The following is a 23,400-nucleotide window of genomic DNA, read 5'->3' on the forward strand; positions in this document are numbered from 1 at the left end:
AGGGAGTTGAAAGTCTGTGTTGCCCAGCAACAGCCCCAACACATCACTGCTCTAGAAGAGATCTGCATGGAGGAATGGGCCAAAATACCAGCAACAGTGTGTGAAAACCTTGTGAAGACTTACAGAAAACGTTTGACCTCTGTCATTGCCAACAAATGGTATATAACAAAGTATTGAGAAACTTTTGTTATTGACCAAATACTTATTTTCCACCATAATTTGAAAATAAATTAATTACAGTGAAGTGAACCTATGATGAAAATTACAGGCCTCTCATCTTTTTAAGTGGGAGAACTTGCACAATTAGTGGCTGACTAAATAGTTTACTTGCCCCACTGTATATGAATAAATATTTTTAAAGTTATTCAAATATAAATTACTAAGGTTATGATAGATTGCCATAGATTTTTGGTTAATTACCAAAATTACTGCAGATTCCGGTAACTTTAGTAAACTACCAGTGGCTTTGCAACCCAAGAAAACTATGGTCAGTGCGCTGTGGTCAGTCACTGTGGTCAGTGCGCATACGTATTTAATGTAAATGCTACGGAAGCAGTGGGAAGAAAAAAAACATAATTCCCAAGGGTTAGGAAAATGAAATGAATTGCATGGTGATAAATTGCTTAATGGAAGTTCAAAGACTGAATGACAGAGGCAGGTTCTGTGAATACAAAATGAGTCTCCTTTCATGTGCCAAGAAGCGGTGTAAATCTCTTTGCCAGTGTCAGGGAGGCAGCTTTAACTATGGACACTTTCTCAAGCAGCCAGGGCTTTCTGTATTTAAAATATTTACAGAGCTTAAAGTAACACAGTCTTGAAAGGAAAATGTAATTGCTGGATTGAAATTATGTAGAATTCACACAAAGCATTTGGTTGAATCTAGTATGTGACGACAGTGGTTGGCCACTGAAATAATAACAATCACCACATAAAATAGGCTACAACGAGAGTGCCTTTTCTTTTCACTTTTGCATGTGCATTTATCACCAACTATTAACATAATGTTCAAATCGTATCACTATTTTCAGGTTCGTGGGGTAAAAGCACATTGTGCACAATATAATAAAGAATAGCAGTGCACATACACTGGAAATGTTCCTAATGCAGACAATATTTCCTTCTCACAGGGGTCTTCTGTGGGTCAGTGAAAACAGGTAACCTATATCCTAATTCTCTTCATACAAACCATTCCAAATAGGTTGAGAATTGAGAAGTGTTTGTCACTGAACTGCTGGTTCAAAAGGCATAGTGAAAGGGACTGACGTCAATGCCACAATACTGTTGTGATGTTAGTGGTTAATATGAATCAGAGTACCACTCAAGCTACACAATGACCAAGTGAGTAGCATTGGTTTGAGGTTATACAATTGTTTATGGCAGTTTGGTCTAGTGGCCATTGAGAATGCAAAGTCAACATGCAAAACAAGGTTGAGGTCAGAACACACTGTACTACCAAAAGTAAACAGAAGCACATAGGGTGACTGAAACAAAAACTCAAAAGTCTGCCTATTCCGGGAAGTCTTTCCACTTAGGATTTGCAGGCCAGCATGCAATCAAATGCCATGTCTGAATCTGAGTTATGGTATATTCTCCACTATTGAGTCTTTGAGAATCACCTGCCAGTCAGTCACAGCCAGTCTGTGTTCTGTTCAGCGGGAAGTTTGGCAAATTGCACTCAAACCTTAATTTCCAATTTCATTTGTGAAGTGAAACAAGGAAATGGTGCCAATAATTTTTCACCATTCATTTTTCCCATAGGGGATTTTAGAAACACTTAAAATAAGGGCTGTTTCGTGTAGGCTTAACCTGGCGTGATGGGTAACTGTCTAAATCTCTCTTAGACAAGGTGAAAGTTATCAATATATTCACCTGTGTTTATCCCCCAATAACAAAATGCTATTTAACTGCTAATCATAAAGAACTACAAATGCCATGATGATCTGGACGAGACTGCCGGAATCAAGGCAAAGGTAAAGATATTTTGGATCTTTGGATAAGCTATCTAATTTTAGGTATATTTAGTAATGAATAAATTGGCTACATTTCTTTAAAATGACAATTATGTGAACTGTCTTGTGCAAGCTTTAAATTGACACAATACCTGTTAGCAAAGGTTTCAACTAGAGATGAAGTGCAGGAGCTTGTAGGGATTTGTAGTCTTGCATGATGTCTACTTTGATGCTAATTAGCATTTTATAATCTGAGAGTAAATAAAGCTGAATAGATTGATTAAAGTCCAAGAGAGATTTCGATGGTTATCAAAACTTCACTCCAGGGTAAGCCTATATTATTTTTTTATATATTTTTAAATTTTACCCCCTTTTTTCTCCCCAATTTCGTGGTATCCAATTGTTAGTAGCTACTATCTTGTCTCATCGCTACAACTCCTGTACGGGCTCGGGAGAGACGAAGGTTGAAAGTCATGCGTCCTCCGATACACAACCCAACCAAGCCGCACTGCTTCTTAACACAGCGCGCATCCAACCCGGAAGCCAGCCGCTGTGTCGGAGGAAACACAGTGCACCTGGCAACCTTGGTTAGCGTGCACTGCGCCCGGTCCGCCACAGGTGTTGCTGGTGCGCGATGAGACAAGGATATCCCTACCGGCCAATCCCTCCCTATGCCAATTGTGCGTCGCCCCACGGACCTCCCGGTCACGGCCGGTTACGACAGAGCCTGGGCGCGAACCCAGAGTCTCTGGTGGCCCTTAACCACTGCGCCACCCTGGAGTCACAGCTTTTATTTTGAAGTGTTTTTAAAATTCCCTATGGAAAAAATTAATGGTGGAAAAACGATTGGAACCATTCCCCTGTTTGACCGCTAGATTTAATGGGGATTATGACACCTCCACTGTGGGGCTCTATTGAGACACAAATCACCAGTACAGAACATCTTATTCAATGACTCATGTTCTTCTGAAAGAGCAGGGAACTCCGTATACAGGTGTGTGCTGGTGTTCTTTTAGCAAGTTCGTACTGTGCATACCCTATAATGAATATGCTACCTTTCATTGCACTACGTATCATTGCTGACGTCAACAGTCCACTTAGACAGATGAGGCGCGAAAAGAAAGATGCATTGCAATGCTGAAGGGTGTGTGCGAGTGTGTGCATGTCGAATGTCTTTGTGTGGCAGTACAGTACAAGCTACCTAAGACACAAGTCTACTATCTTTCACAAGGAGTCCTTATAAACATAATACTGATCATTTGTGTATGTTGATTTCCTGTCCTTGCGTGTCTCCCAATTACATCTGCATCCCTACGCCTCTGTACTCTGGAGAAGGGAGACCTAAGATTGCAAATCTAGTGGGCAAGTGAGACAGGGATTTTTCCTGGTAATCTATCACAGGGATTGGTGCTGTGTTGAGGGGTATTGGCAAGGGCTTGGCAGGCTGCCTGTGTGTGTGTGTGTGTGTGTGTGTGTGTGTGTGTGTGTGTGTGTGTGTGTGGACACAGGTGCCTGCGTTTGTGTCTGTCTGTCAGTGTGTGTGTGTGCACGTGCATGTGTGGAGAGAAGGTAGAGAGCTGGGGCTGTGATGGATCTGCAAGGCCCTAAAACCCTGCCTCAATCTCACAGCTGGATCTGGACCTCTGGAAGGCCCGCTTCTTCAATTACAAACAACATTAGCAATAACCGCACCATAAACAAAGGCAACAAAGCAATTATAGCCTCTACTATCTCAGTAGAAGAGCAGAAACTAAACTACAGAGAGAAACTGGACTCTCTAGATACTGTAACAGAGTCAAAACACCTCATTGTTTCAACGGTTTAGAAAACACCCACACACTCCTGAGCCCCATATACACTGGAATAGGAAACATGTGTTTACCTTTAGTGTATTTGAGTATTCCAAGTTTATCAGACCACTGGTTCAGAGGTGAGTTTAACCATGATCTTACCTGGATTTGCCTAAGTGTATAAGTGGAAACCTGGATTCTCATCAGTATCCCTACAGATCCTGAACCGGACCATACCATACTAAAACCAGAGCAACAGATGTGCATATACTGTACTTTGCAGATATACAGTTGAAGTCGGAGGTTTACATACACTTAGGTTGGAGTCACTCAAACTCGTTTTTCAACCACTCCACAAATTTCTTCATAACAAACTATAGTTTTGGCAATTCGGTTAGGACATCTACCATGTGCATGACACAAGTAATTTTTCCAACAATTGTTTACAGAATGATTATTTCACGTATAATTCACTGCATCACAATTCCAGTTGGTCAGGAGTTTACATACACTAAATTGATTGTGCCTTTAAACCGCTTGGAAAATTGGCTTTAAAAGCTTCTGATAGGCTAATTTACATAATTTGAGTCAATTGGAGGTGTACCTGTGGATGTAGTACTTGTGGATGTATTTCAAGGCCTTACCTTCAAACTCAGTGCCTCTTTGCTTGACATCATGAGAAAATTTAAAGTAATCAGCTAAGACCTCAGAAGAAAAATGGTAGACCTCCAAAAGTCTGCTTCATCCTTGGGAGCAATTTCCAAACCCCTGAAGGTACCACATTCATCTGTACAAACAATAGTACGTATAAACACCATTGGACCACACAGCCGTCATACCGCTCAGAAGGAGACGCGTTCTGTGATTAATGTGCTTTGGTGCGAAAAGTGTAAATCAATCCCAGAACAACAGCAAAGGACCTTGTGAATATGCTGGAGGAAACAGGTACAAAGGTATCTATATCCATAGTAAAACGAGTCCTATATCGACATAACCGGAAAGGCCGCTCAGCAAGGAAGAAGCCACTGCTCTAAAAATGCCATAAAAAAGCCAGACTACGGTTTGCAACTGCACATTGGGACAAAGATCGTACGTTTCGGGGAATGTCCACTGGTATGATGAAACAAAAATATAACTTTTCAGCCAAAATGACGATTGTTATGTTTGGAGGAAAAAGGGGGAGGATTGAAAGCCGAAGAACACCATCCCAACCGTGAAGCACGGGGGTGGCAGCATCATGTTGTGGGGGTGCATTGCTGCACGAGGGACTGGTGCACTTCACAAAATAGATGGCATCATGAGGCAGGGAAATTATGTGGATATATTGAAGCAACATCTCAAGACATCAGTCAGGAAGTTAAAACTTGGTTGCAAATGGGTCTTCCAAATGGACAATGACCCCAAGCATTCTTCCAAAGTTGTGGCAAAATGGCTTAAGGACAACAAAGGCAAGGTATTGGAGAGGCCATCACAAAGCCCTGACCTCAATCCTATAAAACATTTGTGGGCAGAACCTGACTCAGTTACACCAGCTCTGTCAGGAGGAATGGGCCAACATTCCCCCAACTTATTGTGGGAAGCTTGTGGAAGGCTGTCTGAAACATTTGACCCAAGTTAAACAATGTAAAGGCAATGCTACCAAATACTAATTGAGTGTATGTCAACTTCTGACCTACTGGGAATGTGATGAAAGAAATAAAAGCTGAAATGAATCATTCTCTCTACTATTATTCTGACATTTCACATTCTTAAAATAAAGTGGTGATCCTAACTGACCTAAAACAGGGAATTGTTACTGGATTAAATGTCAGGAATTGTGAAAAACTGAGTTGAAATATATTTGGCTAAGGTTAACTTCTGACATCAACTGTACCTGGGTTCCTAGTCCCTTCTGTTTATGGCAATGATTTCAGATAATATGGGTCTCTATACGGTTGTGTGGAGTTTGGATGAACAAGGGGCCATAGATTCAAATCAGTCCTAAGCCAACGTGAACAATGTCACTCAATACTCAGGATAGATAAAGGCAGAAGACTGCCACGGGGTCGACAACATTTGCAGAAATGGAAGCCAATAACAAGAGTAACAAAATCAATCGCAGTATGCAAATGCAAAGAGCCTTGCCAAGTCCTCATAATCCTCCACTGGTGTCATTGTGTGGGCCATTGATTAACATGCATCTGAAAGGTCTCTGTGACCTGCCTGTCAGTACAAAACCACATCCCCTCCCATCGTGGGCTACATTAGAGACAGCGGTGGACACAATAGTGGAGGCAGCACCGACACTAAGAACGAACAGACCACGCAGTGCAATAAAGCCTCCCACTTGTGTACCTGCCAGTGTTTGTGCCTTACAACTGGCATCAATTTGAGTAAAATATCTTTCAACTTTTTAAGATTTAAGATTTTAATGAGTTGTGTTTATTTTTGCTTCATAGTTAACAATGTTACAGCACTGATTTGTGAAGTATCATATTTGCTTCGCTTTGAAGGAAGTCATTTTTGATCAAAAGTTACTGAATAATCTAGACTCTAAGCAGACATTTAGCAAAACGCAGGCAAAATAACGAGTGACCTAAAATAGGTCTACATCTTCAATTTGTTTTGGGGAGATGCACAGATAGTTATTTAAATGTATGGAAGGATACAATCATATTAAGCATGTGCTGAAATGAGCATGACTGTAGATAAAGCCATACTAGGCAGATTATTCAGCCAGATACATGCCTGTAGTTTACATTTTGACACACAATGGTAGTTTGGGCCTAGTATAATAGTATACAGTAGGGGTAAAAATACGTTCAAAGACCTAAGTGCCCAGATTCAGTATGATTATCTGTGCAATGACCCCAGAATATAACTAAAAACATAAAATCCAGTCCCATTTGAATAGTTTCAATTTGAGCCAGCTGGCACGTTCTTCATCATCACATATTGTGTCTAAATACAGGTTCAGATTTTTTGGAGAGTAATAAAAAGTAGTGCACAAAAAAACATGATGGCCAAATAATCCAGGTAATTTAGTGGCTGGAGAGCACTGTAGCATAGCTGTTAATCATGGCTGAGTTCCAGGAATAGCACAGCCTCCATGAAGAATAGGTCCTGTTTGACAAATTGCAAGTTGCAGGTGGATCATAAAGCAACATCCCATTATATTTACATTATGCATGCCGTTTCACCCAAACAAAGATGATATGTACAATGGAACAGCAGCTATACAATACGGTGAACACACACATACATTACATTGTTTAATCTCTCTCTGTTTAATATTAATGGATGATGTTGAACTGCAACAATTTTTCCGCTCAGTAGCATTAAGGGCTCCTCTGTTGTAGTCGCTTTAAGTGTTCCTCCAGTTGATATTGTAGCCCGGAAATATATTGAACAAAAATATAAATGCAACAATTTCAAAGATTTTACTGAGTTACAGTTCATATAAGGAAATAAGTCAATTGAAAAAAATTCTTTAGGTCCTAATCTATGGATTTCACATGACTGGGAATACAGATATGCATCTGTTGGTCACAGATACCTTTAAAAAAAGGTAGGGGCGTGGATCAGAAAACCAGTCAGTATCTGGTGTGACCACCGTTTACCTTCATACATGGCGGAAAATGGATAACGCTGTCGTAAACGTCGATCCAGAGCTTCCCAAACATGCTCAATGGGTGACATGTCTGGTGAGTATGCAGGCCATGGAAGAACTGGGACATTTTCAGCTTCCAGGAATTATGTACAGATCCTTGCGACATGGGGCCATGCATTATCTCGCTGAAACATGAGGTGATGGCGGCAGATGAATGGCAGGAGAATAGGCCTAAGGATCTCGTCAAGGTATCTAGGTATCTCCTGTGCATTCAAATTGCCATCGATAAAATGCAATTGTGTTCATTGTCCATAGCTTATGGCTGGCCATACCATAACCCCACCGCCACCATGGGGCAGTTTGTTCACAACGTTGTCATCAGCAAACCACTCACCTACACAATGTCATACACATGATCTGTAGTTGTGAGGCCAGTTGGATATACTGCCAAATTCTCTAAAACGACGTTGGAGGTGGCTTATGGTAGAGCAATGAAAATGTAATTATCTGGCAGCAGCTCTGGTGGACATTCCTGTAGTCAGCATGTAAATTGCATGCTCCCTCATAACTTGAGACATCTGTGGCATTGTGTAGTGTGACAAACTGCACATTTTTAGAGAGGCCCTATATTGTCCCCAGAACAAGGTGCCCCTGTGGAATGATCATGCTGTTTAAGCAGCTTCTCAGAGTGCCAAGTGTAGTTCCAAAAGGCGTATTAACAGCTTCTAACCCCAAGCCATAAGACTTCTGAACAGCTAACCAAATGGCTACCCAGACTATTTGCATTGACCACTCGAGTGTTGCTTTAGCAGTATGCTTAGGGTCATTGTCCTGCTGGAAGGTGAATCTCCGTCCCAGTCTCAAATCTCTGGAAGGCTGAAACAGGTTTCACTCAAGAATATCCCTGTATTTAGCACCATCCATCATTCATTCAATTCTGACCAGTTTCCCAGTCCCTGCCGATGAAAAACATTGGATAGGATTCTCGGGGTGATGAGAGGTGTTGGATTTGTGCCTGACAGCTTTTTCCTTGATGGCTAAAAAGCTACATTTTAGTCTCATCTGACCAGAGTACCGTCTTCCATATGTTTGGGGAGTCTCCCACATGCCTTTTTGGTGAACACCAAACGTGTTTGCTTATTTTTTTCTTTCTGTCAATGGCTTTTTTCTGGACACTCTTTCATAAAGCCCAGCTCTGCGGAGTGTACGGCTTAAAGTGGTCATATGGACAGATACTCCAATCTCTGCTGTGGAGCTTTGCAGCTCCTTCGGGGTTATCTTTGGTCTCTTTGTTGCCTCTCTGATTAATGCCCTCCTTGCCTGGTCCGTGAGTTTTGGTGGGCGGCCATCTCTTGGCAGGTTTGTTGTGTTGCCATATTCTTTCCATTTTTTAATAAAGGATTTAATGGTGCTCCGTGGGATGTTCAACGTTTCTGATATTTTTGTATAACCCAACCCAACCAACTTTTCCACAACTTTGTTTAGAGAGCTCCTTGGTCTTCATGGTGCCCCTTGCTTAGTGGTGTGCAGAACCTGGGGCCTTTCAGAACAGGTGTATATATACTGAGATCATGTGACAGATCATGTGACACTTAGATTGCACACAGGTGGACGTTATTTAATTAAATATGTGACTTCTGAAGGTAATTGTTTGCACCAGATCTTATTTAGGGGCTTCATAGCAAAGGGGGTGAAAACATACACGCACCACTTTAATGATTGAATTTGAATTTTTTGAAACATGTAATTTTTTTCCGTTTCACTTCACCAATTTGGACTATATAAATATGCATTTAAATTACAGGTTGTAATGCCACCAATTAGGAACATGCCAAGGGGGTGAATACTTTTGCAAGGCACTGTAATTGGTAGGAAGGATGCTTGACATAATTTGTATGTTTGTATCACAAACAAAAACATGTTTTAATCATGATAACATTTTAGGCCCTTTTTCAGTGGTGTAAAGTACTTAAGTAAAAATATAAGTATAAGTATGTAAGTAATTTTTGGGGGTATCTGTACTTTTGCTATTTATATTTATGACTACTTTTACTTCTACTTCACTACATTCCTTTTACTCCATACATTTTCCTTGACACCCATTACATTTTCAATGTTTATCAGGACAGGAAAATGGTCCTATTCACGCACTTATCAACAAAACATCCCCGGTCATCCCTACTGCCTCTGATCTGGCGGACTCACTAAACACACATGCTTCGTTTGTAAATTATGTCTGAATATCGTGGTGTGCTATTGGTAAATAAAAAAACAAGAACATGTTGCTGTCTGGTTTGCTTAATATAAGGAATTTGAAAGTATTTATACTTTTACTTTTGATACTTAAGTATATTTTAGTAATTACATTTACTTTTAATACTAATACTAAGATTGTTTTAAAGCAAATATTTTTTGACTTTAACCCAATTAGAATTGTACTGGGTGACTTTTACTTTGAGTCATTTTCTATTAAGGGATCTTTACTTTTACTCAAGTATGACATTTCCAGTGGGCTCTCTGCTAATTCTGAAGGTATTATATATTTTAGCACCACCAAAAAAGTGAATGGGAAAATTGATTCAAATAAAACGCCCTCTGATGGTGACTTGCTGAATGTGCAATCCTAAAGGAGGGCTGTGATTGGTTAATAACTGAAAATGTAAATTTCTATGTATAAAATGGGTCATATCAAACCTGTTAGGGATGATGCAAATTTTCGCAGCTTTTTGTAAAAAATCGCGCAACATTTCAACGTCCTGCTACTCATGCCAGGAATATAGTATATGCATATGATAAGTATGTGTGTATAGACAACACTCTGAAGTCTCTAAAACTGGTTAAATCGTGTCTGTGGTTATAACAGAACGTGTTTAGGAGTAAAAATCCCAGGGAAAACTGTTCTCCAAAAACACAAAAAAAATATTCATCCGCCAGTCAATGTATTGTCTAAGGCGACAGACAAAAAACGAGGCCCCCATTACAATGCCTACAGCTTCCACACGATGTCGCCAGTACTGGCATTTTTTGACTGCTTTATCCTTGGTTAGATGATGTATAGGCACTTCCTTTCTTGGGGCTCACCACAGGATGTTGTGAAATTGAAAACATGAACGATGATTTCAAGACTTGCTGCTATCGAATACAGATCGCCCCGTGATCAATTTGAAAGATTATTAACATTTATTAATACCTAAAGTTGGTTTAGAAAAGTAGTTTGAAGTGATTTGTAAAAGTTTATAGGCAACTTTTGTAATTTTAAAAAGCCGGCTACCGCAAAATCTGTTGTTTAGGTGACGGTCTGGCTTTTGGGGGGTGCATGCTATCAGATAATAGCTTCTCATGCTTTCGCCGAAAAGCATTTTACAAATCTGACTCGGTGGCTAGATTCACAACGAGTGTAGCTTTAATTCAGTACCTTGCATGTGTGTTTTAATGAAAGTTTGAATTTTATCGAGTACTACAGGTGGCGCTCTTTAATTGCATGGATTTAGGTTCCTGCAAAGGAACTAAATTCCGCATCATCCCTAAGAGGTTTTAAAAGCTCCAGAGAGTCCACTCTGGAAATTTGATGTTTTTTAACAGTATATTATTACAAACAATATGTCTAAAAATAAGCTAATTCAAAAAGGGTCATTTTGAGATATTAATATTCATGTTTTTAATGTTGAACAAATGAATGTTAACATTTGTATTTCAGAATCTAGACATACTCCATATTTGAGAGAACACTATACGTATAATGACACCAAAATGTTGTCGGTATCATGTACGGTTCACAGATAGATCATAGGGTCTTACAGGAGGCATGTATATGTCTAAAAAAGGCCTAAATACCACTTTCATTGTGATTTTCGAACGAATGGTTTGTGATACAAATGTAAAGAGCATCGTGAGAATTGCCAGAACATTCTGAGATACTCCCCAAAAGCTCGGACTACGCTGCTGTGGAATCGACCATGATTAATTGGTGTGTTTCTCAACGGAATATGATTTATTTAGGCGTGAACTATTGCTCTCTAAAAAAGAAATCGGGCAGGTTTTTTAATTAAAAGATCAATTAATAACCTACCTCTTCAGCCATTTGAAAATGAGTTTTCCTTGCAATTAAGAGACGGACTCAACAGTCCATGACTTATCAGCTTACACATAGAGCAGGCTTCCCAATACGGTCTGGGTATCATTGTCCTGTACTGTCAACCAGCAGTGGTTTTCTAGCCAAGATTTATTCATTCATTAAGATTCCTATTCAAAAGATCCAGAGTAACATTGTGCTCTTTACCTCATGCACACAGAGCGTATAAATAACAGTCATGGTACGTGAGAATTCGTGGGTTGTCTGCTCCGAAGATAACATGGCCAATGTTTAACACTGAATGAAGCCAAAGGCACACTCCCACAAATCTTTGTTAATATATGAATGAGCTCATTGGATAGTTCACAATGTAAATGTTCAATGTTTACACTGAAGCCATTCAACAATGTAAAGACAAGGAGTTTTGACTGCGTAACCCTTGCTTGTTCCAGGGTAGTCGTGTCTGGCAACTGTTTATCATTAGCAGCGAGGAATTTATATCAGTACCAATCACGGCCATAACTACATATGAGGACACCGAGTTCCGGACCTCTGTAATTCTTTCTAATGTGGTCTTGCTATAGATTTTGCGCATATGTGGCATTGTGTTTTAGGTTATTGTCCTGTTGAAAGGTGAATCCATCTCCCGGTGTCAGGGGGAAAGCAGACTGAACCAGGTTTTCCTCTACGATTTTGCCTGTGCTTAACTCCATTCCATTTATTTTTTATCCTGAAACACTCCCCAGTCCTTAACGATCACAAACATACCCATGACATGATGCAGCCTCCACTATACTTGAGAGTGGTATGCAGTAATGTGTTGTGTTGGATTTTCCCTAAACATAACACTTTGTATTCAGGACAAAAAGTGATTTGCTTTGGCACATTTTTGCAGTATTACTTTAGTGCCTTATTATTTGGAATATTTATATTCTGTACAGACTTCCTTCTTTTTCCTCTGCCAATTAGGTTAGTATTGTGGAGTAACTACAATGTTGTTGATCCATCCTCAGTTTCTCCTTTCACAGCCACTAAACTCTGTAACTGTTTTAAAGTCACCATTTCATGGTGAAATCTCTGAGCGGTTTCCTTCCTGTCCGGCAAATGAGTTAGGAAGGACGCCTGTATCTTTGTAGTGACTGGGTATACACCATCCAAAGTTTAATTAATAAATTCACCATGCTCAAAGGTATATTCAATGTCTGCTTTTTTTTTCTTCCCATCTACCAATAGGTGCCCTTCTTTGCTTGGCATTGGAAAACCTCCCTGGTCTTTGTGGTTGAATCATTGCTTGAAATTCACTGCTCAATGTCTCATGGGATGACGCTGGAGAGACAAAGCAAGTATGGGGAGTCAAACATTTAATAAAGAACGAACATGGAACGAGACAGGAACAGCGTCAGCAAACAAGTAACACAAACAAAAAACAATTAATGCAGCAGCGGGGAACAGAGCAGGGGAACTGACAAATATAGGGGGGCTAGTAAACAGGTGATGAGTGAGCCCAGGTGAGTCCAATTTTGCTGATGCGCATGACGAGGGTTAGCAGGTGTGCGTAATGGATGATAGCAGGAGGGCGTGACGCAAGGCAGCCTGGTGCACTTTGAGCGCTAGGGGGGAAGAAGAGGAGCAGACGTGACACTCAACTGAGGGACCTTACAGGTAATTGTATGTGTGGGGTACAGTGATGAGGTAGTCATTCAAAAATCATGTTAACCACTATTATTGCACCCAGAATGAGTCCATGCAAACTGTTATTTGACTTATTTAGGCTTGCCCTAAATTGACTCAAGACTTCTCAGCTTTTCATTTTTAATTCATTTGTAAAAAATGTAAAAAAAATAATGCCATAATTATACAAAATAAATGATTAAATAAATACAAACATAAAGGGATAAATACATTAATAAATATATAGATACACACAATTTAATCCATGAGCAAGTACATACAAAAAATACTGACTAAAATATATACATTTTCTTTACATACTGTATCTATATGTATTTTATTATTTATCTATGTAATATCTAATTATTCAAACTTCATTTTATTCATTTCTATATTTATGAATTCATTTATTTCTGTTTTCCTTCCTCCAACATAATGAGCGGTGTCAATCAAACATCTGTGGGTGGTATCTAACACACCATTGGTTGATCAATGTCACAGCGAGTTGCTTAATAGGTTGTGCAAACGCTATGCAAAGCTAGCAACAAGGATAAGGATTAGGTTCAATAAGGATTAGGTTCAAAATAAAAGTTCCACATTGAAACTGAGGCAATCATACAAATAGTGGAATCATGCCATATTTGGAATAGACAATGTTTAACAAGTTTGGAATGTTGTTATATAAATTCCACAAATGACAATAATATGTTAATTTGTCGACAAAAAAAATCTGTTGAAATCGCACTGTGGATGTATTAGACTTCAGAATTGAATTGGGGGCCTGCTTTATGCATTATACAGCTTTGACTATGGAACTTGAGTCCATGAAATGTTCAAAACTGTGAAGAGTTCATACAAATATGAGCATTGTAACTCATATTGCAGGAATCTGACTGGGAAATCCCCTCAGCTGTCAGTCTTTTGTGCATATTGGACATTCATATTGCAATGTACAGCCTTACATATGGCTCTTGGGTCCCATGATATGGGCTATCATCAGCCTACTGAGTGACACCCACAGAACACAACTATGAAGAGTGTACACAATTATAAGTGTTGTAGCTCATATTGCAGGAATTTGACTGTGAGAAATCACCTCACCATTCAGTCTATTGTGCATATTAGACATTAATATTGCAATGTACAACCTTACTTATGGATCTTGGGTCCATGAAATGGGGTGTCAGCAAACTCAGCCTACACAGTGAAACCCACATAACACAACTGTGAAGAGTTCAGACAAATATTAAGGTCGTAAGCTCTTATTGCAGGACTTTGACACCACTGTGAAATGAGCAACTGGCTCACCAGTCAAACTGAATAGTGAAGTGATTTCCCACAGTCAAAGTCCTGCAGTAAGAGCTAAGAAGCTAATATTTGTTTACACTCTCCACAGTTGTGTTCTGTGGGTGTCACTGAGTAGGCTGATACCAGGGATGTAGTGCTGTCATAGCGCGGTGCAGAGGCGCTCCCTCACTTTTTTTCCATTAGAGAATACTTGGAGCTGGTAAAAAAATATATTCTGATAAACTCTAGACAAATTATATTTAATTACCACAAAAAATCCATGAAAACGATAGAATGACTAAATAAATATGTAGGCTATAGCAGCCTATAAGTAGGTAAATGGTGGTTTCTTCCGTCTTCTCTCTCTCTCGCGGTTGTGCGAATGATGAAACCCCGTAGGAGTGTGTGCAGAGGCCCGTCAGTCAGAGGCTTGACCCCTTTGAGCGGGCCAAATCCAACGTACTGTAACAAGAACAGCCTCAGACAGAAGACTCAGGGGTTGCTAAAAAGGCTGCCGTCAAAACAATTTGTTTTGGAATGTAGGCCTACGACACACTTGAACTCACCCTAGTGTCTGAGTGCTTAGCTTACAGAAACATACCACCTCTAATGTATATGCAAACAAACTGATCCACCACATGAACATGATCATCACACCAGTAACATCTAGGATCAAAATTCACCACGTGTCTGCCTTGATGTTTCAAAAACTCAAAATGTCTGTCCTCAAAACAGTTTGTTATGCACTTGAACTCACCTTAGTGTCTGAGTGTTTAGCTTACAGAAACGTACCACCTCTATTGCGTATGCTGACGAACTGATCCACCGCATGAACCTTATCATCACACCAACGACATCTAGTATCCAAATTCATCACGTGTCTGCCTTGATGTTCACCCCTCTTGCACAGTGGGAACCCAGAACGCTATGTGACCACTTGGTTACGGTTCTGTGCTTTCACCACCATGATTCGAAGGGCGCTCAAACCACTTAAAACAACCCTAATCAAGATCTGTTGCCTATGCCTAATAGTCCTGCTCATCAATTGTTATTACAAATAGAAGATTATCACTTCTCACAATGGTGCTCATTTAGTAAAGTTAATAGATCAAAGCTGCATCAATCTGTATTTTACATAACAGAACAGACTATAAAAGTATAAAGTCTACTGTACTGTAACATAGTAGTAGGCCTATAATATGTTACACCAAAAACAACTCATCAGTCATTTCTTATCTACAGTTGAATAGTCACATTTATTTCCTCATGCGGACAAAATGTAACAGTGCATGCAAACAGGCAGGATAAATAATCTTTGAAACAAAATAGGCCTACAAGAAAGGCTAATAGTTTGTTAAAACCATCTGCTTTAATTCAACTAATTCAGTAATTCAAGAAGATCTAAACTCATATTCCCATGAAACTGATAGAGATCAAATGATTGGCATGCAGTTTGGACATTTCAAAGGTAAACAGTGAAGAATTATCCTTCACGATTGACAGTGATGGCCTATTTTTAAAATTAATTATGCCTAACTAGGTGTTTGAGGGTATTAAAAATAGAACTACACCCCTACACCCAAGATCCCTAGGTAAAACTGTACATTGCAATATGAATGTTCAATACATATAGGTTAAATAGTAGGTTGACATGTGAGCTAATGTGGCTCATTTCACTTTGGTGTCGAAGTCCTGCTATAAGAGCCAGGACTCTAATATTTGTGTAAACTCTTCACAGTTGTATTCCGTGGGTGTCACTGACTGGCTGTGGGTGTCACTGACCCACAATCCACAGGTAAGGCTGTACAGTGAAATATATTAGTATGCCCCCAATGCATGAAGTCTTGAGATTAACCGATTTGTCATTTTCTGTCAAATTAACTAAGTACTGTCTTTTGTTTAACATTTCAAACTTATTAAGCATTATCTAGTACAAATACGCAGGGTTGGGGAGTAACGTATTACATCTAATCCGTTACATGTAAGGGATTACAAAAAACGTTAACTGTAATACATTACCAGCTAAAATATTGTTACCAGATTACTTTTGAAAAACTAGATGATAACTTTGAGGATAAATTCAGAAAAGATGTTTGCAAAGAAATCGTTGACAATTCTGTTTTCTCAATGACATACAAATCTGCCTGAGCGAGTCTGACCACAAGTCAGAGACCACTATGATGACACACCAAATGTGTTTGATGGATTGCAGAAAAAGAGTAGGAATAGGCTTTTGTAGGCTACAGTCCAAGCTGTCTTCTAATGGTGCGACTGCTGTCGGCATACAAAGACTATCCAACTTGAATAAACGCTTGGAGGTAAGGATGACAGCAGTGGTTTGGTCTCTGGCGATACGGATATCACATATTATTGATATCTACATAGCACATTGATTTGAATCACACTGCTGCTCTCTCATTTAGCTATTTGCGCCTTATGGATTGTGGTTGTTGTGTATGGCTGTTCACAAATCTAAATGTGTATTTGAACCCAATAATGGTTCAATTTAAGAAGTTTAAGCTGCCTATCAAACAATGTTTTTGAAACCAGTGGACAGCGTGAAAAATGAGCTCTTGCAACAGCTGCACAGTGCAGATCCAAGCCTATGGAATACAAGTGGGGCTTTTTCTTCTTCAGTAGTGCTCAAAGCATGCCATTCCATGAGCGCAGAATTTATTTTCAACTCGAATCAATGAGCCCAATCAGTCCTCCATGACAACAAATTCATAAACAACAGAGTAGGCCTGGCTAATAAGTCCTTAGTTTTGGGGTCATGCTCAGGTAAAACAAACTGGCTAATCTATACTTCCATATGTCCTATTCTTGAAAATCAAGGGGTATAAATTTATTGGAATGACTGATTTCTGATAGACTATGGTTTTTAATGTAAATATATAATTTAATCAGATTATTATATGTAGTAGAAAGCGATGGGTTTGAAGAAGCCATAACCAACCCATAAAATAAAATTGAACATCGATATATGGCAAGATATGTAAACTTTAACATTTATTTATCCTGCAATAGATGCCGTTCAATTGGTAACATACATTTTTGTCTTCTTATAATGTCGCTTAAGGGGAAAGTAATCTAAAAGTAACGTAATGTAATCAGATTACTTTGCTGAATTTGGGTAATCCAAAAGTTACGTTACTGATAAAAAATGTGGACAGGTAACTAGCGAGTTAGTAACTAATGAGTGGTCGCACCGGTCTAAGGCACTGCATCTCAGTGCAAGAGGCATCACTAAAGTCCCTGGTTCAAATCCAGGCTGTATCACATCCGGCTGTGAATGGGAGTCCCATAGGGCGGCGCACAATTGGCCCAGTGTCACCCGGGGTAGGCTGTCATTGTAACTGACTAAAGGTTAAAAAAATATATCTATCTTTTTTTTAATACGACATGATCCCACTATTTGCATCAGTTTTAATGCCAGATTTTATGTTAAAGGCGGACCGCAAATACATTTTTGGGGGCTAAACGTTATTGTGGCTAGCTTGTGCACATTTGCATGAGTGTTTCATTACCTAGTTAGCTTAGTTAGTGACTGACTCAGCTACTTCTTATTCATGTTTTTGTTGCATTTCAGATGGAGTGGCATTGCTGACAGGCCAGGATGCTGACAGGCCATGGCCCACATTCTCAAAGAATCTCAGAATACTACTGATTTTAGGATCAGTTTCACACTGAGCATAATTACATTGACAAGGGGGAGGTCATCGTAGATCACTATCCCTACTCTGAGGCACGTTGTGAATATGGGCCCTGGAAGATAGCTGTTGCCCAATAACTTTCACATCAGTCGTTTCAACACAGGACCCTAGAGCAGGGTAGGCAACCCTGTCCCTGGAGTGCTGCAGGACCCTAGAGCAGGGGTAGGCAACCCAGTTCCTGGAGTGCCGCAGGTACTGCAGGATTTTGTTCAAATTAGGCCCAAAACCAAGGATGTGTTCAGTTCGTGTGAACGTTTACTACGTTGTGGAACGGTTTGCACTGAACGACAGTTTCCCCTGAACAGACTGAGATACATTTGCTCCACTCAGTGGGTGTGCGGCTTGAAACAATGACTGACGTATTTAAAGGGCAGTAATGTATTTAACACACAACCCAATCCTTCCCCGTTTAAAAAAAATATACATGTACTGAATGCAGCCTTGACCAACTGAGCTAATTGATCAGGACATCGTTTGCCTACCCATGCCCTAGAGGTCAATGTGAATTTCCATATCAACAACAATAAAAGGGTCGATTTGTTCAACATGTGCAGTAAATGTTAACATGACTTTGGTGATGAAAGGTACATAATCAATTTGTCATCAGGCCAATGCATACTGTGACATGGGCCTGGACGGTGACACATCTTCAAACTGCCTGACTGAATACTGTGGCCTTCAGCTGTACCAGGAGCAATGTCCTTACTTGGGAGTACAGCAACACTCTTGGTCTCACAGCCCTTCTGTCAATATGTATTGTATGTAACCACTCAAATTCATAAACAGCTACGGACACAATCATTGACTTATAGTCACTTTGTCTACTTATCCCATTCAATCTTGTCTGGGATACATATTTTAGTTGGACACCTGTGTGATATCTGTTTATATATGAATACAAATGTATTCACCCTGGACATAATACTTCCATTTATTTTAGACCTTTAGAATGTTTGTATTCAAGTTACCACAGAAATTAGTCAAAGTTTAGTGTCAAGACCAATGTGAAAAGGTTTTCCTTTTGTAATCTAACAAAATAATTAAATTTTATATACCGTTATTTTACCAGGTAAGTTGACTGAGAACACGTTCTCATTTACAGCAACGACCTGGGGAATAGTTACAGGGGAGAGGGGGGGTGAATGAGCCAATTGTAAGCTGGGGATGATTAGGTGACCATGATGGTATGAGGGACAGCTTGGGAATATAGCCACGACACCGGGGTTAACACCCCTACTCTAACAATAAGTGCCATGGGATCTTTAATGACCTTAATGACACCCTTTTAACGTCCCATCCGAAAGACTGCACCCTACACATGAGTTGTTTATACAAAACTTTATTGCATTTGGTCATCCCCAAAATGTGGCTTTTGAAAGCCTTGATAGTTGCATTCTTCCTCAGGGAACAGTCTGCAGATAGATGGCAACAGAGTGGCAGGTTTTCTGATGTGCTGCTCTAAAGTTCCATAGCACAGCAGACACACCTGGGGATAGAGAAATGGACACATTTTAGTTTTGATAAAAGTCTGGGAGAATTTTACAGGGAGAGAGCATGAGTTTGAGTGAGTACATTATATCAAATCCAACCAGTGGCACTTAATAATATGCTAAATTATCACAGGCAGACTGCCATAGTGAAGTATACTATTGTGTGTAGCTTACTTCTCTGCTCTAGAGATCGCAGGTCGTTGGTCAGGAGGAACATTCTGTCTCTGTATCACCTGATAAGAGTCGGATAGAGGTAGTGAGTGTGTTAGAAAGAGAGACCTGGCCCAGATCCTCCTACCTTGTATCATACAATGTGAAGGAAACCAATAAATATCATGACTTACTGTTGGTGTGCTCCATGCTCCTGCCGGTAGCAAGCCTCAAGCTGGATGCAGAGAAATGTCCTGCCTTGTAGTATAGTTGCATATCGATCGCCATCAAGTTCCAAGAGATCAGATGACAAAACTGCAGAGATTAACAAAATAAAATAACTGTATTTAGGATTCATGTATCAGTTTTCCTACTTCACATTCATGTCTGTAAATGACAATAGAGCTGATTAAAAGTATGCGTGCCTTGTGCTAACGGCTACGACAAATTACATGACATACATATGCATTTATAGCTAGCTAAGCTATTATTTATATTGTGGCACCACGTCTCATCTCACTAACAATTGCTAAAGTGGAAAGCAAATTCCACTTTTGTGGCTAATCCGTATTGTGGCTAGCTTCACATAGGTGACTTATTCCATCATGACATCCCTCTCCTTATTTGACTGTAGTTAGCGAGCTGCTAGCGTAGATGCATGTGATTGTTGAGACCTAATTTTGCAACCCAATTGTTTCAAAGATGGATGATGTTAAGAATTATCCTAGGTAGCTATCTAAATGACAACCCTATTAAGTATGCACTCTATTACTAAGTGATCTAGCTAACATGCATTGCTTCTGACACTTGCCAGTCTTGCTTCCTTTACATCCAACAGATATTTAGCTACCCTAACTAGATATATAATAATGGGTTATGACAATTGCAGTTTGTTTCATTATCTACCTAGCTAGCTAGCTAGCCAGCCAGCCAACTCGACTTGTTCAGTTGTAGCCAAACTAGATAGCTTGACACTCACTCAATAACGTCAGCTTACCATGATTTTCTGGTCAAGCCCGGTCGACTCCTTCTTGCCCACCAACTCTCGTCTCTTGGTCTTCTAAATCAAAACTATATGTCGGTAATCCGCTGCCTTATTGTCGAATGCGAGCCACTCATAACACAACCACCTGGTGCAGTCAATGGCTCACTGTTCCAAAACTAAGCAATGACAATGTTTCCTGTGTGTGCTTTTATGGGGCGTGTGCAGCATAGCAGCATATCATCAATTTGATCTCAAATTTTATTCATTATTTATCTATTTATGTGTGCATTTATTTATTTACAAATTGTTCTAATTACGGCAGATTTGTTCCTCCATGTGGAGACAGGCAGTGATGTGGCGCTCAGTAGCGAGGCTGAGGCAGGATCAATGCATGCAGGAGGAAGCAGAGGAGAGGAGGTTAGTGGTTACAAAACTTGGGATCTGGGCCCCCTGAGTAAATCTGTACTAAGTTAGGAACCTAAAAAAATAAGATATGTCCAATTAAAATGCAATAGAAATGCCAACAATTCAGTTCTAAAAATGTAATAGGTTTTAGTTTCGTCGCTGCCTATAACATTACATTCAAGGTCACTTTAACTATACATTCATGTACATTCTACCTCAATTGGCCCGATCAACCAGTGTTCCCGCACATTGGCTAACTGCATTGTGTCCCACCACCCGCCAAACCCTCTTTTTAGCTTCTGCTACTCTCTGTTCATCATATAGGCATAATGTAAACTCACCCCATTCTGTACAAATGTGCGCAACCGCAACATTCAAACAAGGCTACAAAGAAAAGTAATGGAACTGTAGCGACTGTGTTGACTTCAAAATCGGGGGTGTGAACTAGGTTTCTATTCAAGCGCTGATCGACATGGTAATGGCTCTATAGTATTGGAGAAAAGTTGAAAAAACTGACCCTCTGTTACATCTTGACGTGTCATGTCGTAACGTACAGCACGCATAAAGCAACTATTTCTGTCTTTCAATCTCTCTCCACCAGGTGTAGCACTTCTCTCATCCTTTAGAAACAAGAAATGGACAGTGACGGGGGTAAGGAGGTATACCTAGTCATTTTTTGAGTCATCATTTCATGCGATCATCATTCTCAAAGCCGCTGTTTACTTCTAAGATCACTAAAGCACCGCCCTAAAAACCCGATTCAAATTCGACACAAACCTTCAAATAGGTATGTTATATAAACTCTTTATAGTGTTTTATTTACATTTTAGAGGCAATAAGGTGATAAGTTGGACAGATCAAGTTGAAAAAAAGCAATTTTCCCACACAACATCTCTCCTTCTCACTATCACGCATTAGTTTGGCTTCCCCACCCGCCATTTTTAAAAAGACACGACAAGGCTCATTGCCTGCTTGAATTATGAAACGAGAAACGAGCAGTGTTTAGGTCATGTAATTGATTCGGTTGGAATGGGGAGAAATTGTGCTTTACAATGGTATTGCCATTACAGTTGATCTGGAAGTATTACGTTTTGGGGGCGCTAAAATAAGGGCAATTGTACGGACCAAGACGATATACGAGTGTACGTGCGTTTACTATCGTCACTTTAACGATACCTACATGTACATACTACCTCAATAAGCCTGACTAACAGGTGTCTGTATATAGCCTTGCTACTCTTTTTTCAGATGTCTTTTTACTGTTGTTTTATTTCTTTACTGACCTACACACACACACATAACTTTTTTTCTTTTGCACCATTGGTTAGAGCCTGTAAGTAAGCATTTCACTGTAAGGTTTGCACCTATTGTATTGGCGCACGTGACAAATAAACTTTGATAAACCCTGATCTGATTAGATTTTTGAGGTCCCCAAAAAGTGCTTCTGTAAACGGGGTCATAGAGAATTCAGCCTTACTGGAATGGGGAAGGGCATCTATTCCAATGAAGCTTAACTCCATAACACCATGAATAAAGAATCTAGTGAAGATTCTAAATAATAATCAGGGAGAGAGCTTGAGAAACATACACTATACTGTATATACACACGTATGTGGACACCCCTTCAAATGAGTGGATTTGGCTATTTCAGCCACACCCGTTGCTGACAGGTGTATAAAATCGAGAACACAGCCATGCAATCTCCACAGACAAACATTGTCAGTAGAATGGCCTCGCTGAAGAGGTCAGTGACTTTCAATGTGGCACCATCATATGATGCCACCTTTCCAATAAGTCAGTTCGTCAAATGTCTGCCCTTCTAGAGCTATCTTGGTCAACTGTAAGTGCTGTTCTTGTGAAGTGAAAAAGTCTAGGAGCAACAGTGGCTCAGCCTCAAAGTGGTAGGCCACATAAGCTCACAGAACGGGACTGCCGAGTGCTGAAGCGCATAGCGTGTTACAATCGTCTGTCCACAGTTGCAAAAGTCACAACCGAGTTCCAAACTGCATCTGAAAGCAACGTCAGCACAATAACTGTTTGTTGGGAGCTTCATGAAATGGGTATCCATGGCCAAGGAGCCGCACACAAGCCTAAGATCACAATGCGCAATATGCCAAGTGTCGGCTTGAGTGGTGTAAAGCTCGTCGCCATTGGACTGGAGTAGTTGAAACGCATTTTCTGGAGTGATGAATCGCGCTTCACCATCTGGGAGTCCTGACGGAGGAATCTGGGTTTGGCGGATGCCAGGAGAATGCTACCTGCCCTAATGCATAGTGCCAACTGTAAAGTTTGGTGGATG

General features: G+C 40.0%; 1 protein-coding gene and 1 long non-coding RNA gene across 4 annotated transcripts in view; both read right to left on the minus strand.

Moving 5' to 3' along the window:
* Positions 1–23,400, minus strand: part of negr1 (neuronal growth regulator 1) — a 374,065-nt gene that overhangs the window by 111,285 nt on the left and 239,380 nt on the right. The gene's annotated exons all lie outside the window — the stretch shown is intronic.
* LOC115139541 (uncharacterized) lies at positions 19,395–21,557 on the minus strand. Of its 2 annotated transcripts, none has more exons than XR_003865124.2 (5): positions 21,443–21,557; positions 20,709–21,069; positions 19,906–20,026; positions 19,736–19,794; positions 19,395–19,557 (listed from the first exon to the last, which is right to left on the minus strand). It is a non-coding gene; the product is annotated as an uncharacterized LOC115139541 (long non-coding RNA). The 2 variants fall into 2 exon arrangements; XR_010465574.1 differs by lacking the exon at positions 21,443–21,557 and adding an exon at positions 21,317–21,388.

This window comes from Oncorhynchus nerka, linkage group LG13 (assembly GCF_034236695.1).
Source record: "Oncorhynchus nerka isolate Pitt River linkage group LG13, Oner_Uvic_2.0, whole genome shotgun sequence".
NCBI classification, from domain to species: Eukaryota; Metazoa; Chordata; class Actinopteri; order Salmoniformes; family Salmonidae; genus Oncorhynchus; species Oncorhynchus nerka.